We start from the raw sequence: 24,867 nt of genomic DNA on the forward strand, positions 1-24,867 counted from the left end.
TGGCTCAGATCATGAACTCCTTATTGCCAAATTCAGAATACACTGAAGAAAGTAGGGAAAACCACTAGACCATTCAGGTATGACCTAAAAAAAATCCCTTATGATTATACAGTGGGAGTGAGAAATAGATTTAAGGGATTAGATCTGATAGACAGAGTGCCTGATGAACTATGGACTGAGGTTCATGACACTGTGCAGGAGACAGGGATCAAGAGCATTGTCATGGAAAAGAAATGCAAAAAAGCAAAATGGCTGTCTGGGGAGGCCTTACAAAGAGCTGTGAAAAGAAGAGAAGTGAAAAGCAAAGGAGAAAAGGAAGATACAAGCATCTGAATGCAGAGTTCCAAAGAATAGCAAGGAGAGATAAGAAAGCCTTCCTCAGTGATCAATGCAAAGAAATACAGGAAAACAACAGAATGGGAAAGACTAGAGATCTCTTCAAGAAAATTAGAGATATGAAAGGAACATTTCATGCAAAGATGGGCTCGATAAAGCACAGAAATGATATGGACCTAACAGAAGCAAAAGATATTAAAAAGAAGTGGCAAGAATGCACAGAAGAACTGTACAAAAAAGATCTTCATGACCCAGATAATCACGGTGGTGTGATCACTCACCTAGAGCCAAACATCCTGGAATGTGAAGTCAAGTGGGCCTTAGAAAGCATTGCTATGAACAAAGCTAGTGGAGGTGATGGAATTCCAGTTGAGCTATTTCAAATCCTGAAAGTTGATGCTGTGAAAGTGCTGCACTCAATATGCCAGTAAATTTGGAAAGCTCAGCAGTGGCCACAGGACTGGAAAAGGTCAGTTTTCATTCCAATCCCAAAGAAAGGCAATGCCAAAGAATGCTCAAACTACTGCAAAATTGCACTCCTCTGACATAGCAGGAAAGTAACGCTCAAAATTCTCCAATCCAGGCTTCAGCAATACGTGAACCATGAACTTCCAGATGTTCAAGCTGGTTTTAGAAAAGGCAGAGGAATCAGAGATCAAATTGCCGACGTCCACTGGATCATTGAAAAAGCGAGAGTTCCAGAAAAACATCTATTTCTGCTTTAGTGACTATGCCAAAGCCTTTGACTGTGTGGATCACAATACACTGTGGAAGATTCTGAAAGAGATGGATGGGAATACCAGACCACCCGACCTGACTCTTGAGAAACATATATGCAGGTCAGGAAGCAACAGTTAGAACTGGACATGGAACAGCAGACTGGTTCCAAATAGGAAAAGGGGTACGTCAAGGCTGTATATTGTCACTCTGCTTATTTAACTTATATGCAGAGTACATCATGAGAAACGCTGGGCTGGAAGAAACACAAGCTGGAATCAAGATTGCCAGGAGAAATATCAATAACCTCAGATATGCAGATGACACCACCCTTATGGCAGAAAGTGAAGAGGAACTAAAAAAATCTCTTGATGAAAGTGAAGAGGAGAGTGAAAGAGTTGGCTTAAAGCTCAACATTCAGAAAACGAAGATCATGGCATCTGGTCCCATCACTTCATGGGAAATAGATGGGGAAACAGTAGAAACAGTGTCAGACTTTATTTTTTGGGGCTCTGAAATCACCGCAGATGGTGACTGCAGCCATAAAATTAAAAAAGCTTACTGCTTGGAAGGAAATTATGACCAACCTAGACAGCATATTTAAAAGCAGAGACATTACTTTGCCAACACAGGACTGTCTAGTTAAGGCTATGGTTTTTCCAGTTGTCATGTATGAATGTGAGAGTTGGACTGTGAAGTAAGCTGAGCACCAAGGAACTGAGGCTTTTGAACTGTGGTGTTGGAGAAGACTCTTGAGAGTGCCTTGGACTGCAAGGAGATCCAACCATCCATTCTAAAGGAGATCAGTCCTGGGTGTTCATTGGAAGGACTGATGCTAAAGCTGAAACTCCAATACTTTGGCCACCTCATGGGAAGAGTTGACTCACTGGAAAAGACCCTGATGCTGGGAAGGTTGGGGGCAGGAGGAGAAGGGGACAACAGAGAATGAGACGGCTGAGTGGCATCACTGATTCGATGGACATGAGTTTGAGTGAACTCCACGAGTTGGTGATGGACAGGGAGGCCTGGCATGCTGTGATTCATGGAGTCACAAAGAGTCGGACATGACTGAGCGACTGAACTGAACTGATGAATGAAACAATGTAGTAACTTCATGCATTTCCCTTGGGACTTGAAGGAAAAATACTTTCCCAATTTTAGGCATTAAACCACTATGACTGTGTGTTTCTGAGTACTATGGTTCTTATATCAAATAGAGTAAGGTGTGGGTAGAAGGATGAAAAGACTGCTTGTGATTCTACCTTATTTTCTGATTTCTTCTTCCTATGTATGAGGGTAGAAGCTGTATGTGCTTCAAGATGCGTTTGGTTATTATTACCTGGGAGTCCTATTGCTTGACTGGAATGCAAGTACTGGGAGGCAAGTAGCTGCTCTGAAGCTTCAAAGAAATTCTTCTAGACTCAAAGGGGAGAACTGTATCTGCTTGCACTTAAGCCTGTTTGATGAACCTCTGCTGCCGGGGTCCAGCCCCAGTGGATCCAGGGTAATTCAAAGCGGGGATGGTGTTGGTGTCTAGAGGAAAATTGTTTAATTAAAGATATGGAGAGAGATTAGAAAAGAATAGTGTAGTAGGAAAATTAGTGGAGAAAAGAGGCTGAATAACTCGGTTTATGTAGAAAACCAATAAAACCCCGAGACAAGGGGTTTGCACCGCCTATGTAGGCCACAGGTGTTTCCCGGTCTCCCGGAGGAGCGGAGACACAAAGCGCCTCCCCGTTCAGATCTTAGAAGCCCAGGCGAAATTAGTAGGCCCGGCGAGCCTCCACGCTCCAGATGGGAATTCAGCCAGAAAAGGACAGTGAGAAACAACGACACGGGGAAACCAGTCTTTCCGGTAACTGGTCCATTTCTTTATTTTCCAGGGCCACTTTTATACTTTAAGTCATACATAGAGATAAATGGAAAATACAAAATCACACGGGGTCAGCATTCCTGATCCTTATTGAAACCATGCTTTCTTTCTGCATTCCTTCCGATATACAAAGTTCTCAGGTGATTTACATTGTCTTCTGGCCAAGAGGCCTGCTAACATTTTATGACCCTTTCTGATGATGATTAGTCAACCAGAAAACTTATTTTCTCCAAAGGTGATTTTTCTTAAGTCAGGCACCACCCTCTGAAGGCACCAGATAAAGTTGCATTCCTACAAGGCAAAGGTGCAGTGGGCTATAATCAAGAAAAAAATTTACTTAGCCTAAGGTCTAACGTGATTAATATCAGGGTTAATACTTATTTCTCCTATATGCTAGTTATATCAATTAGTGTGTATAAGGGGCAAGGGATATGGAGGCTTAGCAGCAGGTATTGGCTCAACAATGAAACCCTCCACCAGTATAATTTATAACTAACTCACTAATACTATACTAATAATTTTCTAACTTCTCAAAAGAATCTGTATTTAGAAAGTTTATGTTGGTAAAGAATTTGCCTGCAGTGCAGGAGACCTGGGTTCGATCCCTGGGTTGGGAAGATCCCCTGGAGAAGGAAATGGCAACCCACTCCAGTATCCTTGCCTGGAAAATCTCACAGACAGAGGAACCTGGTGGATTGCAGTCCATGAGGTCACAGTCAGGCACAACTGAGCGACTAACACACACACACACATGCCTCTTATGGTTGGGAGGCTGTGAACAATCACATGTGGCCGGATAAATCTGTCAGGCAGTCTAGACAGCCATCAGAGGAGCCTGTGGACTGAAACACTCTTGTCACATCCAGGATATTTATTAACTGGAGCTCTTAGTTAGCTCCTCTTTAGAGAGAGGTGGTGGAGGATAGCCCCCTGTAATGTCAGCAGTGTAGTAGGGCAGGCAGACTCTGGGTTTGGGGGTAGCTGCTCAAGAATGTCCAGGGGAAACCCTGAGGCCTGATCCCACCTTTGCATATGTCAGGCCTCCTTCCTCATGACCTTTGCCATGGGCGGGATTCCTCACACTGGCTCCCGGCACTTCGCCTTTTATTTCATGGAAATATGATTGTGATTAATATTTATTTCTCACAATCATCAGCATTATTTACTGCCATTTTTGTGACCATGTCTAATCTTTTTTGCGGAATATGTTCTAACTTCTATCTTGTGCTAAAATCTGTGTGTGTGAGTGTATTCATGTGTATTCATGCATACCCACAGCACACACATAAATGTGTTCATATACATAATGTGGATTATTTGGATATTATATTTATGTATGTATGTGTCCCAATGATTCTATCCTTGTCATAACAACATGGTGATTATTGGTATGATCTAATAAAATTTAGCTTTCTTATTTCACTGGAATACAAGAGCCAAGAGTCTTGTTGATCTGTATAACAAAACTCCTAATTGGTATCTAAATGCCCTCACAGTAGCTAAATTTCCATCTACTAGCTGTATAGAAGCCAAGTAATATAGAGCACGGGGAGCCAAAAAAAATTTCATTGATTGCTTCTTAGTTGAAGGATAGGAAATATGCAGAACAAGTTAAATAGCTGAAGGTGAAGTCACTCAGTCATGTCTGACTTTTTGCGACCCCATGGACTTTAGCCTACCAGGCTCCTCCGTCCATGGGATTCTCCAGGCAAGAATACTGGAGTGGGTTGCCATTTCCTTCTCCAGGGGATCTTCCCGACCCAGGGATTGAACCCAGGTCTCCCACGTTGAAGGCAGACGCTTTAACCTCTGAGCCACCAGGGAAGCCCCAAATAGCCCTAGGGACTGTGTGTATTATCACCAAGAAAGACAGAAGTGTGAGTCATAAATTAGGTTTATTATATCTTGTATCTGTTATAGCAAAAGAAGCATGAAGGTCATACCGTATCACTTTTCTTTTCATTCATCCATGAATATTAGATTTATCAATTATGCTTAATGATTAGTCCATGCATGAAAGAGGCATTAGAAAATCCATGTAATCCTGTAGTATAGCTGCAAAAATATAGTTAAGTATCTCACACTCACTTATATAAACCAAACTATAATATTCCAGAGAGAAGTGAGTTAACATTCAATGTTTCGGCTAGGATATGAAACTTCAGTTATTGTTATATGTGTATGTGTCCATTTCAATGACACTGAATTGCAAGAAATTATGCTATATAATTTTCTTACCATCTGAGTTATGCATTTTAATATTAATGTTTTTTGCTAAAAATTATAGGCCTTTACCATTTAATTTCATTTTCTTTCTTACAATTTGTCATAGATAAATCCTGAGTGAGCTGTCTCTTTCTCATTAAATTCCTTAATAGTTGATGTATGGCAAAACCAATACAATATTGTAAAGTAATTAAGCTCCAATTAAAATAAATAAATTAAATAAATATGTGTAAAAAAATAGTTCTTCTGGCAGCTTTACTATCAACTAGACTTCCCTTTCCAGTCTGAGTGCAGAGTTTTCTAGATATTATTATTTAATTATCTAAGTGTGTAGTGTAAAGCTTCCTGCACAGAAAGTGCCATCAAAATCTTATTAACTAATTAAGATAAACAAAAGTAAATGTTAAAATTTATTTAAAGATCACAGTTAAGTAAGTCTCTGAACATTGGCTGACACTTCCCCAAAGCTTCTTTGTGAGTTCCATTACATATTTCATATTCTTTAAGACAGTGATAGCAAAAATTAGGGCCAGCTTAACAATCTGATTTATTTTAAAGCTTCCTACTTGTGACTTTAAGTCAGACCTAGAATTTATTAAGCAACCAATTTCTCATCACTTTTACTATTTGTAGGCTAACCTGAGCCACTACTATCTCTCACCTGAATTATTTCAACAGTTTCATAATCATCTTTGTATTTTCCCACTTGCTTTCCACACTCTATTCTCAAAAGAACCTCCATAGAAAGACTCTCAAAAAGAAAGCAGCTAATCCTTCTGTTGATATCTCTAATAACTCTCCTCATTTAAACCAAAACCTAAGGTCTTTACAATAGTCTAGACTAGCCCTATACAATCTTCCTTCAAATTACCAATATGAGTCATTTCTATTTAACTTCATCTCCTTCTACCTTTTCCTCATTCAAATTAGGCTCTATTCTCTTCTCTATGAATTATTGTGTATGAGTTCTTTTGCATATTTCCTTGTTTTGAACCTCATGAAGCTGAAATAGTCACGAATTACTTTCTGCTTTGTGGTCTTCTGAATAGTTTCCTTAAGATTCAATAGGTATAAACAATTGTACAAAGGAGGCCCCAAACGCAGGCAGAGCAACAACATGTTGTCTGTTCTCTCCTTTTGAGATTTTTTGCTTAAACTACAAATTATGCCAGATTGGAATGGAGACTCAATGAGCCATTTTGAGCAACCTACATACACTGTTGATTTTGACATTTTCTTTCCTTTTTGGTGGGCCAGAGGATACCATTGAAAATTACTGCTTCAGTGCCTGAAAGAATTAATGTAGTTTCCAGAAATGATTATTACACTCCCCAGGAGTAGCTTATGTATCTGGAAAATCTGGCTTAGTTTGTTGGTAAAATGCATATCTTCTACCAGAAAGGATAGGGATGACTACTGATTAAAGGAGACTTCAGTGACTTTGCTCCTTAGGAGAGCACTAGCAAAGCAAGTGTACTGATTATGAAGTGCTTAAAGATTATATTCAAAGTCCAATGTGCCTTTTATCATCCCTCCCACAGGTAATTAAGTGAACATAATCAGTAATACTTTAATGCACAAATCCTCCCCACATTCCTTTTTAACTGCCTTTTCATCTCAGTTCACTGTATTACTACTCATATCCGCCTCATTTTGGTCAGTCAAGTGAGGATGAAATTTCTCCCTCTATGTAGTTAAAATCTAAAATATGTGACATCATCAGAAATTGGAGGAGATGAGGCATTTATAATGGATATGAGATTGTGGGACTGCCATATCCTTTAGATTCTTTTGTCATAATGTTCCCAGATCCATCATATTTCTGGGATTACCATATCTAGTTTGTTTAGTTTACCAATTCAATCTGATATTAGAAGAGTTATTTTTTAGACTTATTGTAACATATGCTATTTCAGGAATCTTCTTTGCAAAGAAATCAGGAAGAAGGAGTACATTTTGAAACTGTTATTACCTTTAGGTAGCTTTAAGTGTTTCTGAAAATCAAGAGAAAACTTTTGAATTTCAAAAATGTTATCAAATATTTAATTCATAAATTTTCATGGTAAAACCTTATTTTATCACTTATTACACAAAAAGAAATCTTATCTGATTTGTTTGCTCATTTTATAATGAGGTATTGATTAATATTGAAAAATTATGTCAAAAAAACATAAAAAGCTACAATAAGTAAATTTTAAGGTTTTGTATTTCTAAATAGTAATTGAGATGTTTTACATTTTTACATTTTCTGGTGGAGCAAAGATTGCACTAAAGATCAATGCATTTTGAAAATGATAAAAACAATTCTTTTTTTGTTTGTTTGTTTATTTGTTTTTACTTTATTTTACTTTACAATGCTTTATTGGTTTTGCCATACATCAACATGAATCCTCCACAGGAGTACATGTCTTCCTAATCCTGAACCCCCCTCCCACCTACACAATGGAGTAAAACAATTCTTTTTTCAGTAGTTTCAAAACTTTGGCATTATGGTTCATGATTTTGAGATTATAATATGATAATAATATAGTAAATTCAGCCTTCTGAATGGGAGAAAATAATAGCAAATGAAGCAACTGACAAACAACTAATCTCAAAAATATACAAGCAATTTATGCAGCTCAATTCCAGAAAAATAAACGACCCAATCAAAAAATGGGCCAAAGAACTAGATAGACATTTCTCCAAAGAAGACATGAGGATGGCTAACAAACACATGAAAAGATGTTCAACATCACTCATTATTAGAGAAATGCAAATCAAGACCACAATGAGGTACCACTTCACACCAGTCAGAATGGCTGCCATCCAAAAGTCTGCAATCCAAAAGTCTGCAAGCAATATATGCTGGAGAGGGTATGGAGAAAAGGGGACCCTCTTACACTGTTGGTGGGAATGCAAACTAGTACAGCCACTATGGAGAACAGTGTGGAGATTCCTTAAAAAATTGCAAATAGAACTGCCTTATGACCCAGCAATACCGCTGAAGGGCATACACACTGAGGAAACCAGAATTGAAAGAGACATGTGTACCCCAATGTTCATCACAGCAGTGTTTATAATAGCCAGGACATGGAAACAACCTAGATGTCCATCAGCAGATGAATGGATAAGAAAGCAGTGGTACATATACACAATGGAGTATTACTCAGCCATTAAAAAGAATACATTTGAATCAGTTCTAATGAGATAGATGAAACTGGAGCCGATTATACAGAGTGAAGCAAGCCAGAAAGAAAAACACCAATACAGTATACTAACACATATATATGGAATTTAGAAAGATGGTAATGATGACCCTGTATGCGAGACAGCAAAAGAGACACAGATGTGTAGAGTGGACTTTTTGACTTTGAGGGAGAGGGCGGGTGGGATGATTTGGGAGAATGGCATTGAAACATGCATACTATCATGTAAGAAACAAATCGCCAGGCTATGTTTGATGCAGGTTACAGGATGCTTGCGTCTGGTGCATGGGGATGATCCAGAGAGATGATAGGGGGTGGGAAGTGGGAGGGGGGGTTCAGGATTGGGAACTCATGTACACCGTGGCGGATTCATGTCAATGTATAGCAAAACCAATACAGTATTTTAAAGTAAAATAAAGTAAAAATAAAAATTAAAAAAAAATGTGATACCATTCTCTCAGTATTGTAAAGTAATTAACCTCCAATTAAAATAAATAAATTTATATTAAAACTGGCCAAAAATATATATGTGATAAGAACATGAGTTTGAATATTTTCCATGTATTCCCATGCATTCATTAAAGTTTAATGTTCAATATTAGGAAATAGTGTCTATAAAAAGCCTATAATATTTTAAAATATTCACTTACTAAATTAGTATATACTGTGGAGTGGGGTGCTGTCATGTTCTTTACTGAATGATCAGAATTTTGTCTTGAATAAATATGATCTATGGTTACTTTTTAAAAACATATATATAGATGTTAGTGGAAAATTAATCTGTTTTAAATGTATCTTTCTCAAGAGTTCTTTATGTAAAATACATGACTCAGATGAAAATATATGTTTTTTTCTTCTAATGAACATCTAACATGAGTTTTTATAGTAACATATATACTATACAATAATTTTCTATCAGTGAACTACATTTTGCTAGTGAGTAGCTATTTCCAAATGCAAATAATTCTGAAAAAAAAACCAAAAACCCTGTAATTCAGGAAGCAGTACTGTTGTTAATTTTTTAAATAACACTTTTCAGTGATTTTCAGTTTATTGTACCATTGTAGGTGACTTACATATAATTATGCATTTTTCAGATGATAGATACTTTCATGCTGTTATTTAATAAAAATGCCCTAGCTTTCTTCTTGAAAGGGATGATCCTCGTATATTAATGTTGATACATGTGTAGTTAAAAAGTAATAGAGTATATTATTTTTTTAGAAATTAATTACTGTCTCTGGTATGTTAACACACTAAGAACAAAAGTGCTTAAGTATACAATTTCTTTAACACATTTTACTTCTATTGACTTTTTTTAGTAAAGTTTCATTGCAATTAGTGCAATTAGTGGTTATTGCTCTATTTGTTTCCTTGTCAGTGCAACTGTGCAATGGTTTCTAAAATGTAGAGGACTGGAGTGTAAATCATTGAATGTATGCACAGCAGAGGGCCTGAAATATCTTTAGGAGACTGTTAGGCATGCTCTCCCGTAAGGCCCATAATTTTGAAGCTATTTCAAACATTGTGTGTAGGAATTAACATTTTTCCAAAATAGATATACTGATATTCTCTGAGTCCTTCATCAGAGCACTAAATTATCTTTCCTTCTCAAGCTTTCATGGGCAATTGGCCCACAGTGATAAATCTAAAACCTAGAGCTAGAAAAAGAAAATTAATACACACAGAATGAAAATCCCTTGGCTGCTATAATTTATAAGCAAATGTTCACTATGGGAAAAAAAAAAAAAAAAACCTCACAGAAATAGCAAGTTGTCAATTTATCAGTCAAAATGACATATAATCCTCACAAAAGTTCAGTCATATACAAATCCAATATAAAAATTTAATTTGCCTTTAAGTGGTTGAGCTTTACTGACAACCATACTATAATAGATATAACTTTCTGGAGGTCTAAAATAGCAACATCAATGTATTAGGTATGTATAATCTTGTATGTATAGATGATTGATAGAGTTAATGAGAAAAATTCCACTTATTTAAAATCTTACAAGGCTGAAATACTAGGTAAAGTATTTATTCAATTTGTCAATTTAATATAAGTATGTTGTTGATATTCCTAAGGATAGAGCCTAGTTCATCTGGCAATGGGTTGTAGTGAAATTCTTTTAAAGTTCGTTGAATATGGGAAGGATGTAATTTATTCATGTCCCCCACTTATAAATCAGGATTTAATTTTTCAAAATATTTATTTTTTCCAACTAATGAAATAGACTTGAAAAGAATCAACAAAATCTCTGCAGAACTGTGACAAAGTAATTCTGATGACTATGTTGTCTATTAACGTTTTCACTGACAGGAGCTGAAGGCAAAATTGAGATGAATATATGTATATTGTTGTATAGAGGATTTGTTTTTGTTTTGATTTATTTTCCAAAAAGAAATTTAGTTGCAAATGCTTTATAATGTTGCCAACTCCTCCCTTTCTAGATAAAAATGAGATCATGTATCTGTATATTTAATGGATATATATAGTTTAAAAAAAGTTTAGAAAGGGATTCCTGAATTTCTAAATACATAACAAATAATATAAGTAAGAAGAGGAAGAAGTTTCCATGGCTTTATTATAATGCTAAATAAACATAGACTTTTAAAGTGTAAATATGTGGCAGTTAAAAATCTGTACAATTTTAGCATCTGACTTTGAGTTTGCTTTTTCCCACCTTATACTTTTGATTACACAGATGTTTATTGTATTTGTTGTGGTGGTTGTTATTCTCTGCATATAATTTATCTACCTGCTCATAGCCAGTAGCTGTGAGGATAATACATAAGCATTTGGTGTGTTTCTTATCAACCTATGGTCAGGACCAAATGAGTGAATTCTTGTTGTTTCAAGAAATGTCCTGTGATTTAGTGCAGTTACCACTACAATGTTTTCTGATTAATTTTAAGTACAATGATGCTAAGAGTCAAAGCATTAGACAGGAAAATGAGTTATTTGGGGACTCCTTTATTTGCATCAAATAATGTGTATGGTATATAAACACATCTATATGGTCACATGTTCTCAGCCCTCTCATGCCCATTTCATCTTTCACTGAATTACAGAAGGGATACCTAGGCATCATATTTAGCAATAACCAATAAAGAAAAACTTAAATTAAATCTTGAAAGAACCAATAACAATCTTACATTTCCAAATATAAATTGTAGTATTATCATTACTGAAATCACTTTAGCATATTTTATATAGCCTTATACTGCATATTATAACAGATGATATATCAAGCAAAGAAGATAACATTTCAAAAAACATTAAAATATAAGATATCGTTATAAAGATATCTTGTTACTCTCACAAGCAGGTATTAGTCAGCTCGAGCCACACCACTGCATTCCTTAGGGTCATTAAAATCATATATTTGTGTTTCAGGTTTTCCTGGGAAACACTGGGATTCCACTTCAACCATTCTCTTTTTGTCTTATTTAGTCTTGTTCTATACACATAGATTGAGTCACTACTGGGCCTCTGGATCAATCTAGCTTCCAGCTTCTTTGATCATCAATACATTCAAGATGATTCTGTTTTTTATGTACTTTAGCATTGTCCCTTTGCTTAGTTGTATTTTCACTTGTTCTGGGATGTGGTGTGATCAATGCATGTGTGCTAAGTTACTTCAGTCATTTCTGACTCTTTGTGACCCTGTGGACTGTAGCTCATTGGTTTCCTCTGTCCATGGGATTCTCTAGGCAAGAATACTGGAGTGAGTAGCCATGCCTTCCTACAGGGAATCTTCTCTACCCAGGGATGAAATCCAAGTCTCTTATATCTCCTGCATTGGCAGGCAGGATCTTTACCACTAGCACCACCTGGGAAATCCCCATGTGTGATCATACTATATATTAAAAGCTGATATGTGGCATACTGTAACATAAACAGGGTATATTTATGGCTTGCATTCCCAGGTAACATATAGAAAGGTGAATAATATTTTCTGTTTTGATGTTGTTGTTGTTTCTAAGAAGTCGTAGTAAATAGTTTCCCGTATCAGTCTTCAAGAGAGAAATTTGAAACCCATGGTGGTAAGAATACAGAGACAGGTTTTTGGAAGTTAAATTTAGAAACATTCACACAATGCATTTTCAAGCAGCTAGAAAAGAGGTTTTAACAGCCTTGAAAAAAGCAGACATTATCCAGCTCAATGAATTGTCAAAATCAAAGCATATATATGCACAGGAGCCACTTTGGGCTACACAGTCCTCCTTTTGTGGATGCACCTTAAAAGAAAGATGAATTTGCTGACTACTTTTTTCAGATTAAAGTAATATTAATCTCAATATCAGATGTTGAATCTTAGTTAATTATATACCAACTTGTGAATGTCTTCAGGTTCAGGACTTTCATATTTCAGGAGAAATGATGGATAGTCTAATTTACTGAGGTTTGGAGATGTCGTATGACCATCTGAAAATATATCCTTCCAAAATACTATTAATTATTGCTTACCAAGTGATGTGAAACTTTTGTTTTCAAGAAAATACATTTTATCTCCTCCTCTACAGCTACTTTCTCACTTTGGTCATGTTAAAAGTGTTCTTTCTCTCAAAAACTCATTTCTTTTAAAGTTTTGAGACTACAGAACTTCCAGTTCATATGATACAACTCAAAATAAATGAAACAAACAAACAAACAAAAACTCTCTCTTGGTGACCAAGCTATCCAGTTTTAATGAGTGAATTCAAAGTACTTAACATTTAATAAGGAAAGCTCAGCAGTGGCCACAGGACTGGAAAAGGTCAGTTTCCATTCCAATAACAAAGAAAGGCAATGCCAAAGAATGCTCAAACTATGGCACAATTCCATTTATCTCACACACTAGCAAAGTAATGCTCAAAATTCTCCAATCCAGGCTTCAACAGCAAATGAACTGTGAATTTCCAGATGTTCAGGCTGAATTTAAGAAAAACACCAATACAGTATACTAATGCATATATATGGAATTTAGAAAGATGGTAATGATAACCCTGTAAGCGAAACAGCAAAAGAGACACAGATGTATAGAACAGTCTTTTGGACTCTGTGGGAGAGGGAAAAGGTGGGATGATTTGGGAGAATGGCATTGAAACATGTATAATATCATATAAGAAACGAATTGCCAATCTAGGTTCAATGCAGGGTGCAGGATGTTTGGGGCTGGTGCACTGGGATGACCCGAAGGGATGGTGTCGGGGGGGGTGGGGGGGGAGGTGAGAGGGGGATTCGGGATTGGGAACATGTGTATACCTATGGTGGATTCATGTTGATGTGTGGCAAAACCAATACAATATTATAAAGTAAAAGAAAATAAAATGAAAGATACTCAAAATAAATAAATATTTTTTTTTAAAAAAGGCAGAGGAACCAGAGATCAAATTGCCAACATTTGCTAGATCATTGAAAGGGCAAGAGAATTCCAGAAAAACATCTACTTCTGCTTTATTGACTATGTCAAAGCCTTTGACTGTATGGATCACAACAAACTGGAAAATTCTTAAAGAGATGGGAAAACTAGACGGCCTGACCTGCTTGAGAAATCTTTATGCAGGTCAAGAAGCAACAGTTAGAACTGGACATAGAATAACAGAATGGTTTTAAACTGCAAAAGGAATACGTCAAAGCTGTATAATGTCACTCTGCCTATTTAACTTACATGCATATTACATCATGTGAAATGTGGGGCTGGATGAAGCACAAACTGGAATCAAGATTGCCAGGAGAAATATCAATAACCTCAGATATGCAGATGACATCACCCTTATGGCAGAAGCAAAGAGAAACTAAACAACCTCTTGATGAAAGCGAAACAGGTTTAAAAAGTGAAAAATTGACTTAAAACTCAAAATTCAGAAAACTTAGATCATGGCATCCAGTCCCATTACTTCATGGCAAATAGACAGGAGACAGTGGAAACAATGAGAGACTTTATTTTTCGGAGGCTTCAAAATCACTGCAGATGATGACTGCAGCCATGAAATTAAAAGATGCTTGCTCCTTGGAAGAAAAGCTATGACCAACCTAGACAGCTTATTAAAATGCAGAGACATTACTTTGTCAAAAAAGGTCCGTCTAGTCAAGGCTATGTGTTTTCCAGTAGTCATGTATGGATGTGAGAGTTGAACTATAAAGAAAGCTGAGTGACAAAGAATTGATGCTTTTGAACTGTGGTGTTGGAGAAGACTTTTCAGAGTCCCTTGGACTGCAAGGAGATCCAACCAGTCCATCGTAAAGGAAATCAGTCCTGAATATTCATTGGAAGGACTAATGTTGAAGCCGAAACTCCAACCTTTGGGCCCCTGATGCAAAGAACTGACTCATTGGAAAAGACCCTGATGCTAGGCAAGATTGAAGGCAGGAGGAGAAGGGGATGACAGAGGATGAGATGATTGGGTGGCATCACTGACGCGATGGACATGAGTTTGAGTAAACTCCAGGAGTTGGTGATGGACAGGGAGGCCTGGCGTGCTGCAGTCCATGGGGTTGCAAAGAGTCGGACGTGACTGAGTGATTGGATGGAAGTGAACATTTATGTGTCACATATTTATTACCAGAAAATTCAATGCTTTGTTTTAGTAAGTACTAAAAAGGAATGTACTTACTTTTTGCATATTTTCTTACCCAGAGAAGCTAAATGTGGCAACTTTTGGCTGCCACTTTTTGTTTCTGACTTTTTGGTTAAAGATCACACTTTTTTGCTAAAATACCATCTGAAAATATCTATTAGAAAATAAATTAATTTATAGCATTAGCTGTTATATTTTCATGTTGAATGCATTTTTAACGGCTCTCCTAGGGAATTTAAGGAGATTCAAAAAATTAAAATTCTTCTTATAGCAATAGTGAACTGAGCCTTTGAAAGATATGAATTGCATTTATATATGGAAAAGACTGACATCTGTAGAGAAAAATGCATTTTTTATTAAAAATAAATATATCACCAACATTTCATATTTGTTAAAATGATTGCTCCCTTTCATATTTATTATAGTATTTTCCATAATTTATTAAATAAAATTAATGATTTCAGCACACTGAAAAACATTTTGTTCATTATATTAAGTTTAACCTTAATGATTATTGGTATGACTTAAATTTCAAAATTAACAAATATTTGGCATCAAATTAGAGCTCTTATTGATACTTACATGCCAAAGTTTCAATGACCTGAAAGACAAGTTCATTCATTTGTTCTTTTTTAGTTACTTGAGTAAGAAATGGCAATTTACTCTAGTATTCTTGCCTGGAAAATTCCATGGACAAAGGAGCCTGACAGGCTACAGTCCATGGAGTCACAAAGCGTCAGACACAACTGAACAACTAAACACACATGCACGGACACCATTAAGTGTTATAGCTATGAGAAATGCAATTATTTCTACTTTGTAGGAAAGCTGGAATTCATACTTCAAAAATATATATTTTCATAGCATATAGCAAGATACTGATGTGAATGAAAGTTTTGTCTTTTTTTATACTGCTTATCATTTTATTGACATAAATATGAAACATGGTTGAATGATTTCCAGGCATAAAATTCCATAGTCTACCGGAGTTATGTTCTAATGCTTTCTTTACTTATTAAGTATTCACTATAGAAAACACTTTATGTACAGAGCCCAGTTTTGTAAAAGTATGGACTCTGGAGCTAGACTGTTTGAGTCTGAATTCTTGCTCCTTGAGGCTTTCTAGTTGTGTGACCTGGGACAAGTCAATGGACAGTTCTGAGCATCAGTTTCCTCGTGTTTTTAAATGGAGTTTTTAATAATAGTACTTTGCTTTCCATAAAAGAGTATTTAACCTAAATACCAGAAAAGTAGGTTATAAATCCTGCAAGTGTAAGGCTTTTACATAACTGTCTTTATATATACAGTACCTAGGAGCATACCTACTAAGTATGATAAACAAATAATAAATATTTTGAATGAAAATAAATGTTCCATTGCATATTGGAAATTACTTATAATTTCTTTGTAATTTGTGGCTTAAATTTCACTGGAACCCAATGTAACACCATATTGTACCACATTTGCTGGTTTACATTCTAATCCAATGCAAGAAATATTTTTTAAAGAACTTCATAACATGATGACCCCCTTTCCTCTGTTTGTATCAACACCATTAGATGATATTCTTTTTCTTTTTTACACAACAAATGTTCAAAAATTTATTCATACTAATTTCTATAGCATGGAAATTAGTATTCCACAATTCAATAGAGCCAAATCATAGGCTGAAGGATAGATGGATTGAGGGATAAATGGTTGGATGCAAGGACATACAACCAAATGCAAAATATAGAATTACTTTTAAACACACTGTCTAGGTTTGTCATCACTTTCCTGCCAAGAAATTATCATCTTCTGATTTCGTGGCTGCAGTCACCTTCCGTAGTGATTTTGGAGCCCAAGAAAAGGAAGTCTGTCACTATTGACACCTTTTCCCCCTCTATTTGCCATGCAGTATTGGGGTTGGAAGCTTTGATCTAGTTTTTCTTTCTTTCTTTTTTTAAAATACTTAATCCTAAGTCAGCTCTTTCACTCTCCTCCTTCACCATAATCAAGAGGTTCTTTAGTTCCTCTTCATTTTCTGCCATTAGAGTGATATCATCTGCAAATCTGTGGTTGTTGTTTCTCCTGCCTATCTTGATTCCAGCCTGTAACTCACCCAGCCTGGCATTTCTCATGACGTGTTCAGTGTAGAGATTAAACAAATAGGGTGACAGCAGACAGCCCTGTGGTACTCCTTTCTTGATTTTGAACCAATCGGTTGTTCCATACTGGGTTCTTTTTTTTAAATATAAATTTATTTTAATTGGAGATTAATTACTTTACAATATTGTATTGGTTTTGCCATACATCTAACTGTTGCTTCTTGACCCGCATACAGGTTTCTCAGGAGACAGGTAAGATGGACCAGTGTTCTCATCTCTCTAAGAGCTTTCCACAGTTTGTCATGATCCACACAAAGACTTTAGTGTAGTTAATAAATCAGAGGCAGATATTTTTTCTGAAATTCCCTTGCTTTCTCTATAATCCAGTGAATGTTGTCAATTTGATTTCTAGTTCCTCTTCCTTTTCTAAATCCAGCTTGGAGATTTGGAAGCTCTTTTTTCGTATAATGTTGAAGCCTAGCATGCAAGATTTTAAGCACGACCTTACTAGCATCAGGTCACAGTAGGTCAGACGGAGGGCTTCCCTTGTGACTCAGCTGGTAAAGAATCCACCTGCAATGCAGGAGACCCTGGTATGATTCCCGGGTGGGACGATCCCCTGGGGAAGGGATAGGCTACCCACTTCAGTATCCTTGAGCTTCCCTAGTGGATCACTTGGTAAAGAATCTGCCTGCAACGTGAGAGATATGAGTTTGATCCCTGGGTTGGAAAGATCCCCTGAAGAAGGGAATGGCTACCCACTCCAATGTTCTGGTCAGGAGAGTTCCATGGACTGTACAGTTCATGGGTCCAAAGAGTTGGACACAACTGAACAACTTCACTTTCACTTTTACTTAGCATGGAAGATGAGTGCAATTGTCCAATGGTTAGCACATTCTCTGGTTATGATTTTTTATGATTATATTATGATAAATGACCCAGAAAGGATTTCCAACATAATATGTTCTAAATTTCAAGCTGATGAAAATGCACTATATGTTAATCAATTGTTTATGATATATGGTTAGGAACAAAATATCAGTTGTTGAGACACATGAATACATGTAGTTGATATTCTTTTTTTCTATTGTCATTAACAATACAATGAAAATATGAAAATATGCATTATTTTTTCTAACAATATGGAAGCTGTGAGATGAGTGCAATTGCGCGGTAGTTTGGACATTCTTTGGCATTGCCTTTCTTTGGGATTGGAATGAAAACTGACCTTTTCCAGTCCTGTGGCCACTGCTGAGTTTTCCAAATTTGTTGGCATATTGAGTGCAGCACTTCCACAGCATCATCTTTCAGGATTGGAAATAGCTCAACTGGAATTCCATCAGCTCCACTAGCTTTGTTCGTAGTGATGCTTTCTAAGGCCCACTTGACTTCACATTCCAAGATGTCTGGCTCTAAATGAGTGATCACACCATCGTGATTATCTGGGTCATGAAGATCTTTTCTGTACAGTGCTTCCATGTATTCTTGGCACCTCTTCTTAATATCTTCTGCTTCTGTTAGGTCCAGACCATTTCTGTCCTTTATTGAGCCCGTCTTTGCATGAAATGTTCCCTTGGTATCTCTAATTTTCTTGAAGAGATCTCTAGTCTTTCCCATTCTGTTATTTTCGTCTATTTCTTTGCATTGATCACTGAAGAAGGCTTTCTTATCTCTTCTTGCTATTCTTTGATACTCTGCATTCAGATGTTTATATCTTAACTTTTCTCCTTTGTTTTTTACCTCTCTTCTTTTCACAGCTATTTCTAAGTCCTCCCCAGACAGCCATTTTGCTTTTTTGCATTTCTTTTTCTTGGGGATGGTCTTGATCCCTGTCTCCTGTACAATGGCATGAACCACATTCCATAGTTCATCAGGCACTCTATCTATCAGATCTAGATCCTTAAATCTATTGAACTTCCTGATGTTCAAGCTGGTTTTAGAAAAGGCAGAGGAACCAGAGATCAAATTGCAAACATCCACTGGATCATAGAAAAAGCAAGAGAGTTCCAGAAAAAAAAAAAAACAAAAAAACATCTATTTCTGCTTTATTGACTATGCCAAAGCCGTTGACTGTGTGGATCACAATAGACTGTGGAAAATTCTGAGAGAGATGGGAATACCAGACTACCTGACCTGCCTCTTGAGAAATCTGTATGGAGGTCAGGAAGCAACAGTCAGAACTGGACATGGAACAACAGACTGGTTCAAAATAGGAAAAGGAGTACATCAAGTCTGTATATTGTCACCCTGCTTATTTAACTTATATGCAGAGTACATCATGAGAAATGCTGGACTGGAAGAAACACAAGCTGGAATCAAGATTGCTGGGAGAAATATCAATAACCTCAGATATGCAGATGACACCACCCTTATGGCAGAAAGTGAAGAGGAACTAAAAAGCCTCTTGATGAAAATGAAAGAGGAGAGGGAAAAAGTTGGCTTAAAGATCAACATTCAGATAACGAAGACCATGGCATCCAGTCCCATCACTTCATGGGAAATAGATGGGGAAACAGTGGAAACAGTGTCAGACTTTATTTTTTGGGGCTCCAAAATCACTACAGATGGTGACTTCAGCCATGAAATTAAAAGACGCTTACTCCTTGGAAGAAAAGTTATGATCAACCTAGATAGCATATTGAAAAGCAGAGACATTACTTTGCCGACTAAGGTCTGTCTAGTCAAGGTGTGGTTTTTCCAGTAGTCATGTATGGATGTGAGAGTTGGACTGTGAAGAAGATTGAACACCGAAGAATTGATGCTTTTGAACTGTGGTGTTGGAGAAGACTCTTGAGAGTCCCTTGGACTGCAAGGAGATCCAACCAGTCCATTCTGAAGGAGATCAGCCCTGGGATTTCTTTGGAAGGAATGATGCTAAAGCTGAAACTCCAGTACTTTGGCCACCTCATGCGAAGAGTTGACTCATTGGAAAAGACTCTGATGATGGGAGGGATTGGGGGCAGGAGGAGAAGGGGACAACCGAGGATGAGATGGCTGGACGGCATCACTGACTTGATGGATGTGAGTCTGAGTGAACTCCGGGAGTTGGTGATAGACAGGGAGGCCTGGCGTGCTGCAATTCATGGGGTCGCAGAGTCAGACACGACTGAGCGACTGAACTGAACTGAACTGATGGAAGCTGTGAGGATGTGTGGGATTTCATTCTTAAGAGTGTACAATGTTTTTGTTGTTTTTTGTTGTTTTTGTTTGTCTCATCAATCCCCAAAGCATCATGTAGATGTTAGGGTGGTAGTTTTTAAAGCTAAAGGATATTAAAACATGATGAGAAGTTAGAGTCTGGGTTAATAACTGAGCCTTCAAAAGAATAACCACAGGGCCATGTTTGATAGTGCTGAAATTAAAAAAAAAAAAAACAACAAATTGTACACATAAAAGTGTGAACTTTATGGCCTTTTTATTATATCTCAATAAATCTGTTAAGATACTCATACAAACACTTTAAAAAATATAAACTGTATTCTGAACACTTTCAATTAAACTATCATATAAAGCACTCTACATTAGTCTCTCCCTCTGGCTCCAGTGAAAACCAACATTGACACACTGAGGAGTAACAAAGTAGTAAAATCCTATTTTCATTCTTCCCAATTTGTCCCTCACATCATTTTTAAATCCCTAAGTAGCACAAAGCATTTAGAATGAATATCCCATCTCTCATTTCTCCTGCCTTGGTAAACCTGCTTGTTTAGATAGTACGAATTGACTCATGATTTCAAATTTAGATTCCATATAGTTATAATAACTGATAGTCACAATATTTTTGAAAATTGGTGATTATTGCAGGAAAAATGGGAAATATTCTTACAAGGGACTGTTTATTGAATTATATGTGAGTTTTGTTAAAATGAGGAGTACTAGTCATGAAAATGATTTGTTTTATAAAAAATATATAAATTTATGCTGATTTTCAACTCTTCATTGATTAATTTTCCTTCTTTAATATACTATAAATCATAGAAGAATAAAAATCATGGTGAAGATATTAAATTTTGAGGGGAAAAAGAACTGTGCAGAAAAGAGTATTATCTGTATAGCTCAGTTATGAATCATTCATTCTCTCTCTCTCATTCTCTCTCTCAATTCAGTTCTAGAATTATACTAAGGCTACTGAAATAGAGTAGAAATTAAACTCCCAAACACATTCCTCAAAATTTCAGTCAACCTAATAGGTATAGATTTTTCTATATTTTACTGAGTTTAGTTTTTTCTTTCTAAACCATAATGAACACTATGTTAAAAAATAAATTTGCAGATTATATCTACCTGTGATGTATTTGAACTCCATTATATCTATAATTTTGATTCTTTAAAAGTATTATTTCCCAAGGAATTCTAGCTTTCTCCTCTCTGTTTAAGCTCTCTAGTGTACTCTCTGTCAAAGCTTTATGAAGTAAGAATTTTTTCTTATTTACTATGAAGTTTTTGAATTAAAGTCAAAAAATAAAAAATATATATTTTATTTTTCCTGCTGAAGTTAGAAGCAGAAATATTTTTCTACTGTGAAAAGAAAGATCTGTGAATATTCATTTTATTAATATATGTTCATCGAGTGGTAAATCTATTTTTATTCACAGAATTTTTTATTTCATGTGTGCTAATGTTAATTACAATACCAATCATGTTTGAGTTGTAATTTGAATTTTGAAAGTTATTAGAAACAGCTTTAATACATTTCAGGTGTTTCTCAAAACTTCTGAGTGTGTAATTTATTAGGTTAACAGAAGACAATTTATGTTTTATTGGCATATTGAATACATGCTTTAAGTGCATGAGGAGGCATAGGGCCACGAACTATGTTAACTCAACAGGCAATGGTATGATAATAAACCCCAGGAGTCAACCTATTATTTATAAAAATAGCTATAAAATTGGCTTCATATCAGATTCATAGCATTTTGTATTTTTCTTAATGGTGATTCATAATTAGTGACCTATTCTTCTATAATTATTAAAAATTTCATAATATGGCATTATCAGGGATGTTCTGAGAATGACAAAACCCTAAGAGGATTGAATAACTCACATTTTGTGGCAATAATTTTTCAGATAGGTGGCAGAAGGCCCAGCTAACATTGAAATGAGAGTTTGATACCTTTTAAATTTCATGCTAAGCATTTTCATCTGTGCTTACTAAGTAATTGTCATTTAGATTTTCAGAATAGTTGAGGTTGATGCTGCTATTCCCATTTTCGAAATGAGAAAATGAAGGCTCAGAAATAGTATGAAACTTGGCCAAGGTCATGGAACTCATACTTCGTAGAACCTAGACACTTGCTCCTTAATTAAAAATGTCTAACCTTTCAACACTTAACATTACTATGAGGATAATTTGAAGTGTGTCAAGAGCTTATATAAATGCCTCATTAGTTCCTAAACCATTTAAAAGTTGTAAATTTGGCTTAACTTTATTTATATTTATTTTGGACCCAGAAGTAAAACAGTGCACTTTATAAGGAATGGACAATATCAGTGTTCTTGTCATATCCTGGCTGTGCAAACTTTTTAAAGTCAATTCATCTGTTAAAATGGCCTATGGCGATGGCATATGCCCAACTCACGGGATTTTGTGGGACTCCAGTGAAATATTTCATATGAAAATGTTTACTTCATCATTCAAAGCCTCATCAGTAAGAAATTTCTACCTTAGTTTAATGTGGTCATTGTTACTCCTCCAGTTCAAGGGAAAAGAACTTGGGATTGAAAAGTAAGCTCAATGTGATTTATTTGCCTTTGAAATGAAAAGCAAAACAAAATGTTTAAAGGAAAGGAGTTGCTCAAGAGAAATTCAAAATGTAAAAGTATAAGAGAATTTGCATTGTAAAGATAGAAAATACCCATTATGTGGATATCAAGAGCTCTTAACTGGTATCCCAAAGCCTTGCATTTCCTATTACAGAAAAGGTAAAATGGAAGTTTTAAAGTAGTCTCATAACTTTAACTTTTCCTAGAGGAGAATCTCTATAATGAGGAAATAGACCTATTGGGATATATTGGCAATGAATAAATATGCCTGAATAAAATTTGAGCTAGGTTCTTTATTTAACTTTGATTTACACTACCACTTAACACATATTAGTATACTCATTGCAGGACCATTTTATTACTATGTCTGTTAGAAAAAGACCAATTTAAGAAGCATCTATTGACAGTAAATTTAAAATTTTATTTTTGAAGAAAAAGTCAGTCAGTTCAGTCACTCAGTTGTGTCCAACTGTTTGACCCCATGGATTGCAGCAAGCCAGGCTTTCCTGTCCATCACCAACTCCCAGAGCCCACTCAAACTGATGACATCCAACCATCTCATCCTCTGTGGTCTCCTTCTCCTCGTGCCTTCAATCTTTCCCAGCATCAGGATCTTTTCCAATCAATAAGTTCTTCACATCAGGTGGCCAAAGAATTAGAGCTTCATGTTCAGCATCAGTCCTTCCAATGAATATTCAGGACTGATTTCCTTTAGAATTGACTGGTTTGATCTTGCTGTCAAAGGGACTCTCAAGAGTCTTCTCCAACACCACGGTTCAAAAACATCAATTCTTTGGCACTCAGCCTTCTTTATGGTCCAACTCTTACATCCATACATGACTACTGGAGAAACCATAGCTTTGACTAGTCGGACCTTTGTTGGCAAGAATGTCTTTGTTTTTTAATATGCTGTCAAGGTTGGTCATAGCTTTTCTTCCAAGGAGCAAGCATCTTTTAATTTCGTGGCTGCAGTCACCATCTGCGGTGACTTGGAGCCCCCCAAAATCAAGTCTGTTTCACTGTTTCCATTGTTCCCATCTATTTACCATGAAGTGATGGGACCAGGTGCCACGATCTTAGTTTTTTGAATGTTGAGTTTTAAGCCAGCTTTTTTACTCTCTTCTTTCACTATCATCTATAGGCTTTTTAGTTCCTCTTCACTTTAAGTCACCTCAGTCATTTCCAACTCTTTGTACTCTATGGACTGTAGCCCGTCAAGCTCCTCTGTCGATGAGATCCTCCAAGCAAGAATACTGGAGTTGGTTGCCATGTCCTCCTCCAGAGAATCTTCCCAGCCCATGGACCAAACCTATATCTCCTGCACCTCCCTCATTGCAGGTGATTCCTTACCACTGAGACATCAGGGGAAGCTAGACTCGATATCATTTAACATTATCCCTGTGATTATCTATATCAGTCATTACCCCATGGAAGAGGAGCTGTTTTTCTGATGATAATTGATACAGTTGCTACTACAAACCTGCCACTGCTATGAAGAAAACTTGTTTTCTTTTCTTAGCATTACAAAAGTTTTGGTTACTTTAACCACCATTTATCTTCATTTACCATGAAGCCCCTAAAGGCACATTAAGATGATAGATATTTAAATCTCCATACTTACTCTAAAATCAATTTCTTATGCATATAGTTTAAAAAATAAGTTTATAGTGTCTACGAAAATTCAATCTAGAGATGTTAGAGTGTTGTGAAGAATTGTCTTATAATATGTCAGACATGCCTATGAATAATAGTTTATCAAACTTGCAAAGTCCAGTTATTATAAATTTTCAGGGCTCAAATATGCATTGACTCTTCAAAATATAGCCATTCATATAAAACAAATTATCAGAAATTTTTCAGAAATAAAATTTAAGCCATACAGGAGTGATAAAACAGGACCAGATACACTGCCCATTGTGACCAGGAAAAGTGGCAATGTACTTCTTAAAGAAAAATGTGTACCCTGATTCTTTTACTTTAAACCAATGCTGAAAATGAGGCAGACATTGATCATTTCCTGTCTAATATTGAGTGGAACACAGAAAGCCAACTGACGAGTAATAATAAGGTAGGCTATTATAACCATGTTTCATCTACCTTAGCCACTTTTTAT

At 36.2% G+C, this 24,867-nt stretch overlaps 1 protein-coding gene across 5 annotated transcripts in view; it reads left to right on the forward strand.

Annotated features, from left to right (window-relative positions):
- PCDH11X (protocadherin 11 X-linked) overlaps nucleotides 1–24,867 on the forward strand; it is a 797,400-nt gene that overhangs the window by 187,679 nt on the left and 584,854 nt on the right. The window lies entirely within an intron of this gene.

The sequence above is a fragment of the Capricornis sumatraensis genome, chromosome X, assembly GCF_032405125.1.
Source record: "Capricornis sumatraensis isolate serow.1 chromosome X, serow.2, whole genome shotgun sequence".
Lineage (NCBI taxonomy): Eukaryota > Metazoa > Chordata > Mammalia > Artiodactyla > Bovidae > Capricornis > Capricornis sumatraensis.